The sequence below is a fragment of the Chinchilla lanigera genome, unplaced genomic scaffold (assembly GCF_000276665.1).
Source record: "Chinchilla lanigera isolate Chin_1 unplaced genomic scaffold, ChiLan1.0 scaffold00007, whole genome shotgun sequence".
NCBI lineage: Eukaryota > Metazoa > Chordata > Mammalia > Rodentia > Chinchillidae > Chinchilla > Chinchilla lanigera.
Genome location: NW_004955408.1, coordinates 29272106 through 29289140, shown reverse-complemented (window position 1 = coordinate 29289140; position 17035 = coordinate 29272106). Strand labels below are relative to the sequence as shown.

General features: G+C 40.4%; 1 protein-coding gene across 5 annotated transcripts in view; it reads left to right on the top strand.

Annotated features, from left to right (window-relative positions):
• The first annotated feature begins 14323 nt into the window (after nucleotides 1-14323).
• The window catches only part of Uimc1 (ubiquitin interaction motif containing 1), a 120445-nt gene continuing 117733 nt past the window's right edge, over nucleotides 14324-17035 (top strand). For 3 of the 5 annotated variants that reach the window (XM_013509672.1, XM_005376406.2, XM_013509668.1), the window contains exon 1: nucleotides 14324-14561. The gene's annotated coding sequence lies outside the window, so the exon portion shown is untranslated. The remainder of the gene's footprint in view (nucleotides 14562-17035) is intronic. The other 2 variants (XM_013509674.1, XM_013509677.1) reach the window with 2 other exon arrangements.

Below are 17035 nucleotides of genomic sequence, written 5' to 3'. Positions count from 1 at the left end.
TCTCTTCTACTCTCCTCTCTTCTCTTCTCCTCTCCCTCTCTCTGTTTTCTTGTTTTTTTCTTCATTGCTTGTTCTTGCTTTTATATGAGTGTAACATGGTTTCTAGTTTTTTTGTGGTTGTTGCTCTGTTGTTTGTTGTTTTTGTTTTTAATTTCTTCCTTTTCTCTTTCCCTCTTATGTTCTGCACCAGGTTCCCAAAGTTTGTGTGATCTTCTTTTGTCCTCAAACCTTGCTTCTAATCTCTTCCTCTTCTATTTCTTTCTTTCTTTCTTTCTTTCTTTCTTTCTTTCTTTCTTTCTTTCTTTCTTTCTTCCTTCCTTTCTTTCTTTCTTTCTTTCTTTCTTCCTTTCTTTCTTTCTTTCCTTCTTTCCTTCTTTCCTTCTTTCTTTCTTTTTTTTTTTTTTACACATACTCTGCCTCTTTAACCTCCAAAAAGCTATATATAAACTCGATTTGGGTGTTTGCTTGGCATCCTCTTGTTCACCTTGTCTACTAGGGACTTTTCTCTGTTCTTTCTAATAAACTACACACACATCTAGCCTTCCCCACCACTTACTGTTTTGTCACAGTCTTCTGTTTTGCCTCAGAACAAGGACCCAAAAAGAGGTGGCTACATCTTTGACACCTAACCTGGGGCTTTTGTCTTCTTTATGGAGAGGTTAAGTGTGGTGGAAATGCCTCTCTCTCTCTCTCTCTCTCTCTCTCTCTCTCTCTCTCTCTCTGTCCTTTTTAAGAAACAGTGGGTAGTCTGCCAGCTAGATTAAAACCTCTTTTAGAGCAGCTGCCAGTTGCAAAGATGAGAACAGGGTCCCAGCACCTCCTGCTGAAACCAGGAGGAATGTTAGCCAAATGGAGCTGGATTCCTTTACAGGGACAGATCCCTGGTTATGTGGAAGTGGTGAAACCTGGCCATGCCTGCTTTCTGGTGGAAACTCAAAGGGCCCCAGTAGAAGCTGGATTCTGACAGCTCAAATAGGTAACCAGCAGAGAGGTCTCCACTTATCTGTTGTCCCCACCTGCACCCCTTTGGGGGGTGAGAGGTAAAACACTCTTGGTGATCTCCAGGTATCTCCTCTTTCCCAGGGTGACCGGAGATGACCTGTTAGAGCCCCCTCTTAAACGTCCATTAATAGTCAAGCTACAGGTTTGAACTTTTCTCTCTCTGGTAGCATGACAGATCTCCCTCTTCAGATATGTCTTTTTTGTTTTTTAATTATTTTAAAAATAAAAGGTGAAAAATACTAACAGACAGACAACATTTTACAAAATAGCAAAGGATCAGTACAGACAGTACAGAGTTACAAACAGAGTGGTAGGGAATTAACAATGCTTGTTGTATTACATATTGATATCTTCAAAGTGGTTTCTCATGAAAACAGATATAGACATACAAAGCTGATCAACCAAGGACTCATTGACAGTTTCTTTCAGCAAGGAAATACAAGACAGTAGAACAGCCATGTTAACTATCCTGCCTATACATACATACAAACTTTCTCCTTCTTTCCCTTCTCTTTTCCCATATCCCAGTTACCCTTTACCTTTGAGTGCTTTCCTATCAATTCACAATGTCTATCATATCTCCTAGTTTAAATGAACTCTTTCAGGCTTTACACTAGAGAAACAATGCGGTGCTTGCACATGTATGTTTGATTTATTTCACTTATGAGTATGGTCTCTAGTTGTGACCATTTACCTATAAAAGCCTCGAGTTTATCTTTCTTTACAGCTGAGTAATATTCCATTATATAAAAGTACCACAATTTTCTTATCCAATCCTCAGTGGATGGACATTTGGGTTGCTTCCACATTTTAGCTATTACAGATTGTGCTGCTATGAACATAAGTGTACATACATCCCTGTGATATGATGTTTTTAGATCTTCTGGGAAAATACCCAGCAGGGGGATAGCTGGGTTGAATGGGACCTCTAGGCCTAGTTTTCTGAGGAATCTCCAAACTGATTTCCACAGTGGTTTCACCAGTCTGCATTCCCACCAGCAGTGGAGAAGGGTTCCTATTTCTCCACAGCCTCGCCAGCATTTGTTATTGGTTGATTTCTTAATGCTAGCCATTCTTACTGGGGTAAGGTGGAATCTCAGTGTTGTTTTAATTTGCATTTCTCGAATGACTAATGATGTTGAACATTTTCTCATATATTTATTTGCCATTTGTATCTCCTTGTCTGAGAAGGTAGGTAAAAACCTTGAAGACATAGGGGTAGGCAGAGAGTTCATGAACAAAAACCAAATTGCACGTAAAACACTTGAAAGAATCAACAACTGGGATCTCATCCTATTGAAAAGTTTCTGCACATCTAAAGAAATCACCAGCAAAGTAAAAAGAAAACCCACAAACTTGGAAAAAATTTTAGCTGATTGTCCCTCAGACAGAGGGCTTCTATCTAGAACATATAAAGAATTAAAAAATATCAGCCCCTCCAAATTCAAAGACCCAATCCAAAAATGGGCAGCTGAGATGAATACACACTTCTCAGACAAGGAGATACAAATGGCAAATAAACATATGAGAAAATCCCTCTTCAGATATGTCTTAATAAATTTACTAGGTTGGGATCAGGTTAGGATTCTAATCCACATTTCAGGCTCCCATTTTCTGTGCCAAATGTCTCGTATTTGACCCCATTCTAACTTGCATAGAGCTAATATCTAGCAAAATAACCCCCCAGATTCCCTGAGAAAGGTTTGCTAGGACACAGGTCAAAGTTAAGAGAGTCCCCCAGGTCCTTTTGTCAGTCCAACTTGCGGAAAACTGACAGTGCTCAGGGGATGGGGAGTTAGTTTGAAATTCACTCCACCACTTCCTTCGGACTTTGAGCTACTTTTCTAAACAAAAGACCCTGACACCACTGCCCGCCTTCTCCAGGAAGTCAGCCTAAAAAGTATCCTTATGGGGGCTTGTTCTCATCCCTATTGGCTTTCAAATTTATTCAACCCAAATCTGTTTATCCATTGGGCCCTGGACACACTCTCCCAGGACAACATGTGTTGACACTGAAGACAACCTGCCCTGTGGAAGAGGGATCCACTCTCTTGCTGTTGCAGGGAAAGAGAGACAGAGAGATAGAGAGTAACAAGAGATATAAGGTGGTATCCTTATCTCATAACCTTTCTTGCAGAAAAAGGGATGCTAAAATTCAGAAGAAGCCTTGTTGTTATTTCCCTGTGAGTTGCCTGCTTCTGCTTATATAAATAGTTATTAAAAACACAGGAGAACAACTGTCAAAAAAACAATTTACATAGTAGCTCCAATCAAAGATTAAGATAAACTATCAGTCTAATCTTTCTTTAAACTATCCTTGCTTTCATAAAATAACGAGGTTTTTTCTCTCAATTCTTACTTATGTTAGCTTATTACAAGAGATTGCTGTGCTAATTGGTCACCCCTAAAAAATTCTGACTAGTCTATTTATAACTCTAAACCTATAACAGCTTATTACAGCTCAATTTGGCTAATACTTCTAAGAGTGACTCTGATTTAAAAGTATTAATTTTGTATGTTCTATGTTTCTTGTTTGTTTAAACTGATTAAGGTACCTGAACTGCTTTTGTTACAGCTTTTTAGCTCATATCAATTTTACTTTTTCTTGCTCTTTTCGGCCTTCCATAAAAAAACTGGATATCTAGCTTTAAAAATAACCAAGTTATGTCAGGTGTGATGGTACACACCTATAATCCCAGCACCCTGGAGGCTTAATGCAGGAGGATTGCTACAAGTTTGAGGATAGCATAGGTTAAAAGTGTGTTCAAGGCAATCCCGAACTGCATAACAAAACCCTATCTCAAAAAGACAAAAAAAAATTTGTAATACCCAAATTAACCTAAAACATTACCAAATGAAGACTAAGATGCTAAAAACTTACACAAGACTTATAAATAAAAGCCTTAAAGTTTGATGACATAAAGGTTATATATGATTTAGGTTAAGGTACATGTTTCTATATGGCAGTTTTCAAGTATATTTCCTACTTAGCTTGGCTTATAAATAAATACTCAAGATATTAGCCCAAATACTTTTTGGTTCACATAACTTAACACTCTGCTAATTTAAGCCAATTGATAAAAATAAAGATGTCTTTAAAGTGGGTGACATATTTCTATCCAGGTTGTTAGCGAATTAACATAAAAATTTTGTTTTATAAATACAATACCAGTTGTCTGTATATAATAACTAAAGAGTTCTTCCCTGGTCAAAAGTTAATATAGGGCCGGGGACATAGCTCAGTGGCATAAGTGCTTGCCTGGCAAGCCTGAGGTCATGAGTTCAATTCCCGGTACCAAAAAAAAAAAAGTTAATATGAAGCTGGGTGTGGTGGTACATGCCTGTAATCTCAGTGCAGTACTTAGAGGCTGAGGCAAGAGGATCCCAGCGTGAGTTCAAGGTCAGCCTGGACCACATAGTGAGTTCAAGGCTGGCTTGAACTACACAGAAAATCCCTGTCTCAAAAAAAAGTTAATATATATAATTTAAAAGATTTTAACGGTTTGTAATTTGTTTCTCATAATTCATTTAAAATAATTGTTAAAATTTGTGGGGACTCTTTGGGCTTAAAGAAAACTGAGAAAACACTCTTCCCCACAAATTAAAAAAAAAACAAACACCCAAACAGCTGCCTAAGCCAGTTTTTCAGTTTTTATCCACTGATGAGACTTCAAACATTATTAAATATATTATTATAATATATGTACATTGGCTATAATCAAAAGGTTAAATCTTCTATGTCTAAAATGATGAGGTTTTCTTAAGATATTATTAAGATATTAAGATATGCTTAGTTAAACTTACAAAACTAGATTTAAAAACAAGGTTTCCATAAGGTACTTAGTTTCTTGTGCTCTCCATTGTTAAACTTTGGTTACTAAAATTGAGTTTTAAAATTTTAATTTGGCTGGGGCTGTAGCTCGGTGGCACAGAGCCTGCCTGGCAAGTTTGATTCCTGGTACCAAAAAAAAAGTTAAATCAAATGTTGAGTTATGTTTTCAATAATCAGTTTATGATTGCTTAAATATCTGTTTATGACCTAAGATATATATATATAAATGATATGGTATAAGTCTAAGCTTTTTTTTTTGGTACCAGAATTGAACTCAGGACCTTGTACTTGCCAGGCAGGCACTGAGCTATATCCCTGGCCCAAGTCTAAGCTTTAAAGTTAAGCTTATAGAATTAAAACTACATAAGTTTAATAATATAAAATAAGGAACATTCTCTTTTATACAATGTACATCTAGTTCTTAAACATATTAAATGAACAAAACTTGACATCTCTAAGTTTCATCTTGCCATTTAAAACTTTTTTTTTGAGATAGGGTCTCTATGTACTTGAGGCTGGGCTTGAACTCACTGTGTAGCCCAGGCTGGCCTCAAACTTATGATCGTCCTTTTGCCTCAGCCTCCCAAGTGCTGGACTTACAGCCATGTGCTACCATGCCTGGCAAATCCAATTAAGCAGGAGTCAGTATCTTCTTTGGATTGGTTTTATTTTATTTTTATTTTTTGTGGTGCCAGGGATTGAACCTAGGGCCTTACACATGCAGTGCAAGAACTGTATCACCAGCCACATCCTCAGCCCCTAAAACTTGATTACATTTATTTATTTATTCATTTATTTTTGAGACAGGGTCTCACTATATAGTCCATCCCGGCCTCAGACTCGTGGTGATCTTCCTGCCTCAGCCTCCTGAGTGCTAGGATTATATGCATGTGTCACCACGTCCAGCATGATTATATTTATTGACTTTGATTAAACAAACATTTTGTTATTATATAAATAAGACATATTTGTATATTAAATAGTAAATCTGTGGTCAACAACACTGTTTCCTAAATTTGTAAGACTTCTAAAGAGGTTCCTTAATTCTTGTCAGTGTAGTTATCGCCTATAAACTTGTTTAAAAAAAAAAACCCTAAATGCTGCCCTAAATATAAAAACTAGATAAATTGACTAGTGTGGTGGTATAGGCCTATAACCACAGCACTCAGGAGGCTGAGGCAGGAAGATTGCCATGAGTTTGAGGCCAGCCTAGGTTATATTGTGAGTTCAAAGCCTGGCTGAACTACATAGTGAGACCCTGTAACAAAACAAAACAAAACAAAACAAAACAAAACAAAACAAAACAAAGCAACTAAATAAATATATACAAAGACTTGTATGTTTGGCTGTGATGTTAAGTATTGCTAACCTCACAGTATATTAATATATTTATATTTCCCCAAGTATACAGGTCTTCAAAGATATAAAGCTAAAAAAAAAAAAATCTTATACTTGTGACTCTAACTAAAGTTGTTTGTGGTGGTAAAACTTTTTTTTTCTTTTTCTTTTTGAGACAGGGTCTCCTATGCAGTTTAGGTGGGCCTTGAGCTTACTTTGTAGCGCAGGCTGGTTTCGAACTTACAATAATTCTCCTGCCTCAGCCTCCTGAGTGCTGGGATTATAGGCCTGTGCCACCACGCCTGGCTGGTTTTTTTTGTATTTTGTTTTGTTTTGTTTTGTTTTGTTTTGGTCTTTTTGAGACAGGGTCTCACTATGCCGTTCAGGCTGGCCTTGAGTTTGAGAACTCTCAACGATCCTCCTGCTTCAGCCTCCCAAGTGCTGGGATTACAGGAGTGCACCACCATGTCCAACAGTGGTGGTAAAACTTTCTATACTTGTTATATGATTTTGTTATAACAGTGTATGATTTATAGTTGTTGAGATATCTCCAAACTTTTTAAACCCTCTATTAATTCCTTATATATGTCATATGTCCCTAAATATAAAGATTTTAGGCTAAATTTTTAAGTAAAAGTCCAACCACTATGTACAATTTCTTTTTCTTGCTGTCCTGATCGGTTAATATAAATTAAAATAACTACTGTATGTGCCAAAAACAAAGATGCTTTTTTCTAGATATAAGCAACAGATCTCTGTGTAACTAACAAAGATGCTAGGCTAGTCATGACAAAAAGTAAAATAGACTATGGCCTAACCTTGATTTAGAGTAGACTACAGTGTGATCTCAGGATAGGGCTGATGACTTATACATAAAACCTGACTTTGGAAGACCGAAACAAGATCCTGTCTTTTCTTTCACCTTTTATTTTTCCTCCAAAATACACAAAAAAGATTTTTGTTTGTTTTGTTTTTGGTATGGGGAATCAAACTCATGACCTCACGCTGTGCTGCTGAGCTATATCCCCGGCCCAAGAGAGGTCTTAGAGACATACAGTATATCTTAAATGCTTACAAATAGCTCAATATTTGTCCCCAAAAGTCACCTTTAGGTTTTATTGTATGAATTTAAGTCCAACTTAAAAGATTTTAAAAGTTGATTTTTCTCCAAATAGAACTTAAAAAAATAAAAAGACCTCAAATTTGACTTTATAAAAAAAGATAATAAATATTTCACCTAACAATCTACAGCTCTTCTCTATAATAAAGACATTCTATACTAAAATAAAAATTAGCCAAAAATAGAAAGGCTATGTCTATTACTAAATAAAAAAATTAGTTTTATGCTAACCAACCCTTCTATTCTTGGCAAAACTAAAACTAAACTAACAACAAAGTAAGATAAAGACTCAGAAACAAACAAAACAAAACAAAAAAGAAGAGCAACAAAAAAACTCTAATGTTACAAAAGAAAAGACTGTTAAAATCTGTAAACAAAAAGCCTAAAAAGACAGCAACAAAACAACCTGGGGTTTTACATGTATTCTGCCCCCTTATCTGCCCATCAAAAAACTATGTATAAACGTCTAGATTGCAGTGCTTCTTTGGCATCTTCTTGACCCCCCCATCTACTAAGATATTACCTCCCTTCTATCAAAGAAATTATGTACAAACCCACCTTCCCCACCACTTACTATTTTGTCACATTCTCCTGCTTCACCTCAAAACAAAGACCCCCCCCAAAAAAAAAAACTTGTTACACCAATAATGACCTTTTTGACAAAAGAAAATTCTAGACCAGTGCTAGGGGTATAGGTCAGTGACAAAGTGTCTGCTTAGCATGCTTGAGGCTCTGGATTTGATCTCTGGCAAAAGAAAAGAAGAAAGAAAGGAAGAGAGAGAAAGAGAGAAAGAAAGAGAGAAAGAGAGGGAAAGAGAGAAAAGAAGAGATAAACTTATATACCATATCTTCTATTCCATCATTATCTCTTTAATTTCTTTTAATCTGGGATAATTTCTTAATTTTCATCTTTCACAATATTGATACAGAGTACAGACTAGTTATTTTTATTTATTTATTTATTTATTTTCTTTTTGAGACAGGGTCTCACTGTGCAGTCTAGGCTGGCCTTGAGCTCACTTTGTAGCCCAGGCTGGTCTTGAACTCACAATGATCCTCCTGCCTCAGCCTCCCAAGTGCTTGAATTATAGGCGTGTACCACCACGCCTGGCCAGACCAGTTATTTTAAAAATTATTGTTATTATTTTGCTGTACTGGGTATCAGACCCAGGGCCTGCATGATGAGCTATATCTCAATCCTTTTATTTTTTCTCTTTCATTTTTTATTTAGAAACAGGTGATATAGGAGCTAGGGTGTGGCAAGGTGGCTAGGGAAATTAACAGGACTGGTCAATTACAAGATCCCAGGACACTGCCAAATAATTGTCAGGATCCCATAAGTGGAACAGATATAGGAGATAGGGACTGGCAAAGCTGGCTGGGGAAATGAGAGGGGCCTGTGAATTATAAGATTCCAGGGCAACAGGAAAACTTGGTATATAGAACTTCTTTTTTAAAGTTTCTTTTCTTTTTTTAAAAATTTTTATGAGTTCATTTATTTGTGGAAAATTCATGTTCACTGACCACAGTCATGTAGGAAGCAAAGCAGTCCTGGAGGAGATTCAATTCACCCACATCTGAGCACCTACACCAGGGATCAGCAGCCCTGCAGAGGATACAAGTTGGGCCTCAAGGGGCCGGGAACATAGCTCAGTGGCACAGTGCCTGCCTGGCAAGCACAAGGTCCTGAGTTCAATTCCCAGTACCAAAACAAACAAACAAACGAACAATTTTTAGGGCTGGGGATATAGCTCAGCTGCACAGCACCCACCTAGCAAGTGCAAGGTTGTGAGTTCATTTCCTGGTACCACAAAAAAAAAAAAAAGCTGGGCCTCAAGCTCCACAGGCTGTGTAGCCTCTGCCACAGTCAGTGAGCAGCCAGACCCCAGACAGGCAGGCATAGCTGTGCGTCAACTACTGTGACTGACCATGGGCTTGGTGTGGGGCCTTCATCCACAGTTCTTTGATTTCCCTTGTGCAGGGTTTGTGCCACACAATGGGAACCTTGCCCTGTGGGAGCCACCTCCCAGAAGGAGACCAAGTGCTTCCCCACACCATTCTTCCCGGTGTCCCCAATCTTCCTGGAGGTGCAATCCCCATGTGACATGAGCCCACCGGGCTTTCCCAGGTGATGTTATAGTGTAGACCTAGAATGCCCCCCGCAAAGCCTCATGTGGTCAGAGGTGACTGGATCATGGGGTGCTGTACTCATCGGTAGATTCACTCATTGACGTGTTCATGGCTGAATGCATTGTTTGGAGGTGGGGCCTGTGTGACTTGGAATGTGTCTCATTCTCCCCAGCTTCTCCCTTTTCTCTCTGCTTCTGGCTGCCATGGGGTGAGCAGCTTTCTTCTGCCATGCCCTTCCACCATGATGTTTCTACCTTGGGGCCACCTAACCATGGACTGAACCGTCCAAAATTATGAGCCACGTTAACAGTCTTCTCCTTAAATTGTGAGTGTCAGGTACAGTATTTTGTTTCAGAAACAAAAAAAGTTGACTAATACAGGTAAGTTGCTGCCAAAAGGATGTGTTCCCAGTGGAACTGGTCCAAGGAGGCTCAGGACATATGGCAGCGGGAAGAAGGGGGCTGTGTCCCTCGCCCCTAATCTTGTGCTGATTCTCTAGGGTATGTTGGGCTCCTTTGGCATTGGGAATTGTGATAACCAACATGAGCCAGTCCTTCCTGGCTCATGTAGAACTTCTTGAGAGCATCTCAGATGTGGACAGTATAAAGGAAGATTGGCCATCATGGAAAGCCACTTTTGTGAGTGAGTTTGCACAGTAGCCCGAGCCATGTTTCTCAGACAAAGTGTGTACTTTTATTTTTTCTTTTACCCTCTTTTTCTCTTTGTTAAGCCCAAGTTCACTCTGCTTGTTCCTTCCATACCCATTCACTCTGCACTTTTCAAATAAACTTTTTTGGCACCATTACTGGCTTGGCTTGTCCAATTTTTTGTTCGAGGCATGAAAGTCCTGTAATACTTTTGATTGGTGAGCCATTTCTAAAGAAACTACCCTATGACAGAACTTCTCGTGGTCTCCCACGCGGTGTGGATGATATATAAGGACACAGAGGTCATGAGAAGCCTGCTGCCATCACTCTTCATGGTAGCCCACTGAATGTACTTTTATTTTTGGTCTTTTTAATCCTTTTCTCTCCTGTTTGGCCCACGTTTACTGTACAGAGCTAGTTTATCCCTTACCCCTTCATCCCTCACTTTTTTTTTTTTGTCTTTTTGGCTGGCCTTGAGCTCACTTTGTAGCCCAGGCTGGTCTTGAACTTGCAACGATCCTCCTGCCTCAGCCTTCGGGTGCTGGGATTACAGGCATGCACCACCATGCCTGGCTTTTTTTTTTTAACCCCTCACTTTTCAAGTAAACTTCAGGTACTGTTTCTGGCTTGTTTCATCCAATTATTTGTTTAAGGCAAGAAGAAGGACCTGGAGTACTTTTAATTGGAGAGCTACTTATAAAGCAAGTACTGGACAATAGGGTCTTATTAAATCACTGTGTTGCCCAGGCAGGGCTCGAACTTGAACTCCTTTTCCCTCAGTCTCCCAGAGTAAAAGGCTTATAGCCATTTATTTTATAGAATGTCCTTCATATGGGGTTATCTCTGTTTTGCTATTAGATTTGAAAAGAGAAAAATTTGGGGATGTCTTAAGTTTAATTACATAGAGCCAGAGGGAGAAGGAATGGTGGTAATCAGTTAAACTATGGGCTGGAAGAGAACAAAAGACCATTTCATGTTCCTGAATCCCATCATAATCCCTTAGATGCCACAACACTCTGTTTACAACTCCATCCAATCTAGAAACACCAGTTCTCCTTATAGTCTGCCCTCCTATCCCAAAGCTGTCCCTGACCAATTCTGCCCTTCTTATCTCTTGCCCAATGTTAATAATTTACATCTTCCTTCCCCAAGTTTTCATTATAAAAAACTCACTAGTGCCGGGCATAGTGGTGCATGCCTGTAATCCCAGCACTCAGGAGGCTGAGGCACGGGGATTGTAGTGAGTTCAAGACCAGCCTGGGCTACAAAGTGAGCTCAAGGCCAGCCTGAACTGCGAGACCCTGTCTCAAAAAGACCAAAAACAAAAACAAAAAACTCACTAGCACAAAGAGCATTTTTTATAATGAGAACTTGGGGAAGGAAACTGAGATGGAAAGTCGCAAGTTATACATCAGTTTGGGCGATTTAGGGAAACTTTCTTAAATAAAAAACCCTAGGCTGGGGATATAGCTCAGTGGCACAAGAGCTTGCCAGGCAAGTGTGAGGTCCTGAGTTCAACTCCGAGCACAAAAAAAAAAAAAAAAAAGGCTGAGGGTGTAACTCAGTGGTCTTTGGGTCCAAGCCCCAGTACTGAAGAAAAACAGAAAGGAAGAAAAGAAGGAAGGAGGAAAGAAAGAAAACTCTTAGCTTTCATTCAGCTGACATTTTTCCAACTGCTACCCACCTGGGGTTATGGGGGCCTGCAGGATTTATCCCAGAACTGGTCTTTTCTTTCAGGCTAGCATCTGTAATGGGTTGATAAACTATTTTATTTTAGGGATCTCTTCGTCTCAAGAGTTTTAAGAGATTCAAGTTTATGTATTTTTGGCATTAATACCATAATATCACAGTGCACATAATGTTGATGTGATTTTTTTTTGAGACAGAGTCTTTCTCTGTAGTGTAGGCTTTCCTTGAGCTCACCATGTAGCCCAGGTTGGCCTCGAACTCATGGTAATCCTTCTGCCTCCCAGTTGCTGGGATTATAGGCATGAGCCATAATCCCAGCATAATCCTGTGCATGGCTGTCTTACTACTTTTGGTGGAACAAAGTGCTCAATTTATGGCACCTGGCAAAAGAGGGCAAGGGGAAGAGCCCTGGAGGAAGAAGTCCTCAAGGTCATGCCCCTTCGTCCTCTTCCTCCTACTAGGCTCCACCCTGTAATCGCCCATTCAGTTAGTACCCTCACAAACCAGTCTTTCTCAGGAGTCTCTTAATCCATCAAGATTAACTGGCACAGTATGCCATGGGAGACTGAATGTCCCAGCAGTTGAGGAAGCAAGCAGGAGAAAGGAACTAGGGTTAGAGGAGGCAGAGAAGGAATGTTTGAACTGGGTTTTGGAGGATTGGAGGTTAATGACTTTGGAGGATAAAGCAAAGACTTCCAGAATTTATTTTATTTTATTTTGTCTTTTTGAGACAGGGTCTCGCTCTGCAGTTTAAGGCTGACCTTGAGCTCACTTAGTAGCACAGGCTGGTCTCGAACTCGCAACAATCCTCCTGCCTCAGCCTCCCGAGTGCTGGGATGACAGGTGTGCGCCACCACGCCCGGCCAGAATTTAAATGTGACAGAAAAATACTAAGTATTATGGACCTATGCTCTACTACCAACTGGTGAAGATTTGTATTGGTGATTTTTGTACTGGAGATCAAACCCAGGGCATCATCATGCTAAACAAACACTCTGTCACTATACCCCCAGGCTTAGGTTTTTCTTTTCTTTTCTTTCTTTCTTTCTTTTTTTTTTTTTTTAAGAATTCCTGATTATCTTTCTGAAGTCCTGTTTGTCCCCTCTTCTCTATCACTTCTCCCATCTCCACATCAATACCATGAGGCATCTATTCATCTGGCCCATCCTCTACTTTCAACTGTAAGCAGTTGGAAAAATGTAAGTATAAAGCGTGAAGCATATACTATTTTATGTATCACTAAGCTTATGTAAGTAATTTTACAATATACTTGTTGGCATGTTGCTCGTTCAATACCTCATATTATCAAATGTAATATATAGGAATCATTTTATAGCTTTATTTGTTGTAGTATTTTATCACAGGAATTTTTTTGGCTTATTCATCCATGTCTTTTGGACATTTCTTATATTCATATTTTTGCAAATAAACTGTCTTCTTAGACTATATCTTCTTTGGCATGCTTGTAGAAGTTTCTGTATTTTTCTAGATGTGAAATTGCAGAGTCATGAAACACTCATTTGAAATTTCATAATATTGAATTCTCCTCAAAAGTAGCTGTTCTACAGCCCAAATGCCCATCAATGGATGAATGGATAACGATTTTTCTAACACAATGGAATACTACTCTGCCATAATGAGGGACAAACTTGAGACATTTCTGGGTAAGTGGATGTACCTTGAGACCATACTTGAAAGTGAAATAAATCAGAAACATGTTTAAATATCATATTGTTTCTCTGGTGTGAGAAACTGAAAGGGTAAATAAGGACCAAAATGTGTAGTAGATATTGGGAAACAGGAAGAAAACGTTCAAATGGAAAGGGGAACAAGGGAGGGGAGGGGAAAGAAGAAAGGGAAAAGAAAAAGAGATTAGAAGGAAATAATGAAAATAAAGCTTTTGTAAATAAGGAAAGGAAGAGGGGTTGAGGGGAGGGGAGGAGATTGAAGGGAAAAAAGAATCAAGATATATTATGTACAGGTCAAATTTCCTGATGATTGTAATCATTATGTATATCTAAAGTGCACCAATAAAATTTTTAAAGAAGTAGTAGTTTGCGTTTTACACTAACACCTGCCATCTCTTGAGTTTCATTCTAAGATTTCCTTCCTCCATTGAAATGATCAGACTTTAACGCTTTACTATAGAATGAGATAGGGTTTTTTTTTGGTTTTTTTGAGACAGGATCTCACTATGCAGTTCAGGCTGGCCTCCAACTGAATACTCCTGCCTCAGCCTCTGGAATGCTAAGATTACAGGCCTGTGCCACCACGCCCGGCGAGATAGTTTTTAAGTAGTTCTACGAATACAAAAGGCCAGAGGACGGCTGGCACAGCAGTGGCCGAGTTCCAAGGGTTCAGCGTAATAGTTTAGGTGTCCTGTTGTCCTTCCTTGGTTTCCACTTCAATCATTGCAGAGCCCTAGTAAAAGACTCAGCCCACGCGTATACCTCCACCAACTAAGACGGCTTCGCGGCCGCTGCCTCTAGTCTTGCGCAGTTGGTACGTCCAGGCAGCGGCTCCCTCCCCGGAATGAGATTGGTTCCGCCTTGCGCCTGCGCCCTTCGAGAGATCGCGTCCCCTAGCTGTGCCTTCGCCTCGCGCGCTTGACAAGTCTCTCCTCCCCACGCCCGCGCGACTGCCACTTCTGCCCTCCAGCGTCTGGGGGAGGGGCTCTGCGGAGCCGCGCGCGCCGCCGGCGAGTACCTGTCGTCCTCGCCCGCCCGCCCGCTTCCTAACGTCTTCTCGCTCTCAGCCGGGCGGCGGCAGGCTTCTCACTCCAGAGGCGTCTCCGGACACCGAGGTAGGCCTCTCCAGACGCCGGGTAGGGTTCTGTGGACGCCGGGGTGGGCCTCACGATGCCCGGGTGGGCCCTACGGGCGCCCACCGCTTCTGAGGTGGCATCTTGGGACACCGCGGTTGGCTCCCCCTCGGCTGCCCGGCCTACTGGCTTCCGAGCGTACCGGTCGCCACACCCCGCTCGCTGCCAAAAGAGTTGTGATACCCGTTTCCTCACACTGAACTGCCGGGACAGAGGCTGAGTCCTCGCGGACCTCGCCCAAAGTCAGGGTGACCAGGCGGCTCCGCTGACGGCTCGTCGCGCCCCCTCTTACCTTCTAGTTACTTTTGGTTGTCAGGTGAAACTTGTTCTCACTAGTTCTTTGCCCGGGGCGGGGCGGGGGGTCGGTCCTTGAAAATCCTTATTGCTTAATGCTTCCAGAAGAACTGGTGCGTTTCTCTTTTGTACAGTGACAGGCAGCATTCTGAGCCTTTTGCACGCACACATTCACTTAATCCTCAGAACAGCCTTGTGAGAAAAGACAGACGGACATCTCGTCAGTGATGGAGTTGGCTGTAAATCCAAACTGACTTCAGTGTTCTTGCTTTCTCAGTATGATCACTGTATCATACTGAGATATAAGTAACACCGACGAAAAAACGAAGTTATGCTTCTGCCTTTATTTTTTCCGTCAAGGGAGGCAGTGCTTTGTAGTTGAATCAAGGAAAGTCTGGTTTGGAATTCAGATGCGTTAAGTTTACATTTCCTGTGTAGTCATTTATCAGTTTATTAACCTTTTAGGTTTCCTCACATAGTAAGTAGTGATGTGGATATCTACTTAGTATTATTGGGAGCAATAATCTCTGATGCATATGTACCTACACGGTGTCCAAGGAGTCAACAAATAACTGTAGTTATTGCTCAAAATGTGTTTGGATTCTGTTGCTACACACTTATCCTAAACTGAAGCCAAGTATAAACGAGAAAACAACGTATTTTGTGTGTGTGTAAGTGTATACGTATACGGGTAGTATACATAGATTTGCATTTACCTTTATTTTTTCCCAGTCACAGAAGCATTTAGGCTCATTATAATCAATTGCTAAAGAAACTTCTTTTTTTTTTGGTCTTTTTGAGACAGGGTCTAGCTCTGCAGTTCAGGCCGGCCTTGAGCTCATTTTGTAGCCCAGGCTGGTCTTGAACTCGCAACGATTGTCCTGCCTCAGCCACTCTAGTGCTGGGATTACAGGTGTGCACCTCTACGCCGGGCTAAAGAAACTTTTGTACCACATTTCTTAAATACTGGCTTGTTTAGGGGTAAGAATCAATCATTCATAAAGTCCTTATCACCCGAAGCTTTCAAAGCTGTTTTGATACGTTTGGTATCTAGAATGTTAAGATTTAAAATTATTCTATCAGTGATTGTTCAGATAGATTAAGGTGATGGAGATGCTGAAAGAAAATGACAAACAACACCCCAAATTGGGGACTTTTCAAGGACACCACCAAAAATGGTACCTGTGAAATAAATTCAATTCTCCTTATTGGGTTGCTTTTGTTTCTACATTCTTCTAGAGATACGGTCTTTCTCACTGTCATGCATGGTTACTCTTGGCATCCCGACTCAATTCTTCTTTTCCAGGCAGTTAGTGTAATTCATTCTATAGCTTTAAATAGGTAAGTGAAGATAAGCCATTATTTAGTGAGCTCTTCATCTTGCATGGTATCAATTTAAACAATAAAACAGTTGGGCATGGTGGTACAGGTCTGTACTCCTAGCACTTGAGAGGTGGAGGCAGGAGCCTCACCATGAATTTGAGGCCAGCCTGTGCTACATAGTAAGTTCAAGGCCAGCCTGAGTTACATAGCACTCTGTCTCAAAACAAAACAAAACAAAACAAAACAAAATAAAACAACCCAGCAGTGGTTGAAAGGATATGCCAGCTTGCTTGTTTAAATTGGCCAGTCAAGGCCAGGTATAGTAGCACAGGCCTGTAATCCCAGCACTCTGGAGGCTGAAGCAGGAGGATTGCCTCAAATTTGAGGCAAGTCTGGGCTACACAGTAAGTTGAAGGCCAACCTGAACTACACAGCAACACCTGGTTTCAAAAATCAAAACAGGCCGGGGATATAGCTCAGCAGCATAAGCACCTGCCTGGCAAGTGCAAGGTCCTGAGTTTGATTCCCGGTACCAACCCCCCCCCCCCCGAAAATAAAAAAAACAACAAAAAAACCAGAATAAAAATTGGCCAGTGGTCCTTTTCACACTTAGAATTTATGTAGAAGCAATAATTTAATGTGGCTAAATCTCATAAAGTACTGGAATTTGCACGTGTGGTATATCTCTAAATGCTTTTTATTAATCCCCCATATCTGCTATGATTCTTGAAACCGTGTATTAGCCCTGCAGTGATTTCGTGTCAGAGAGAAGGGTATTTGTTTATATACTTTGAAAGAAATTATGTATATATATGTGTGTGTGTGTGTATATATATATA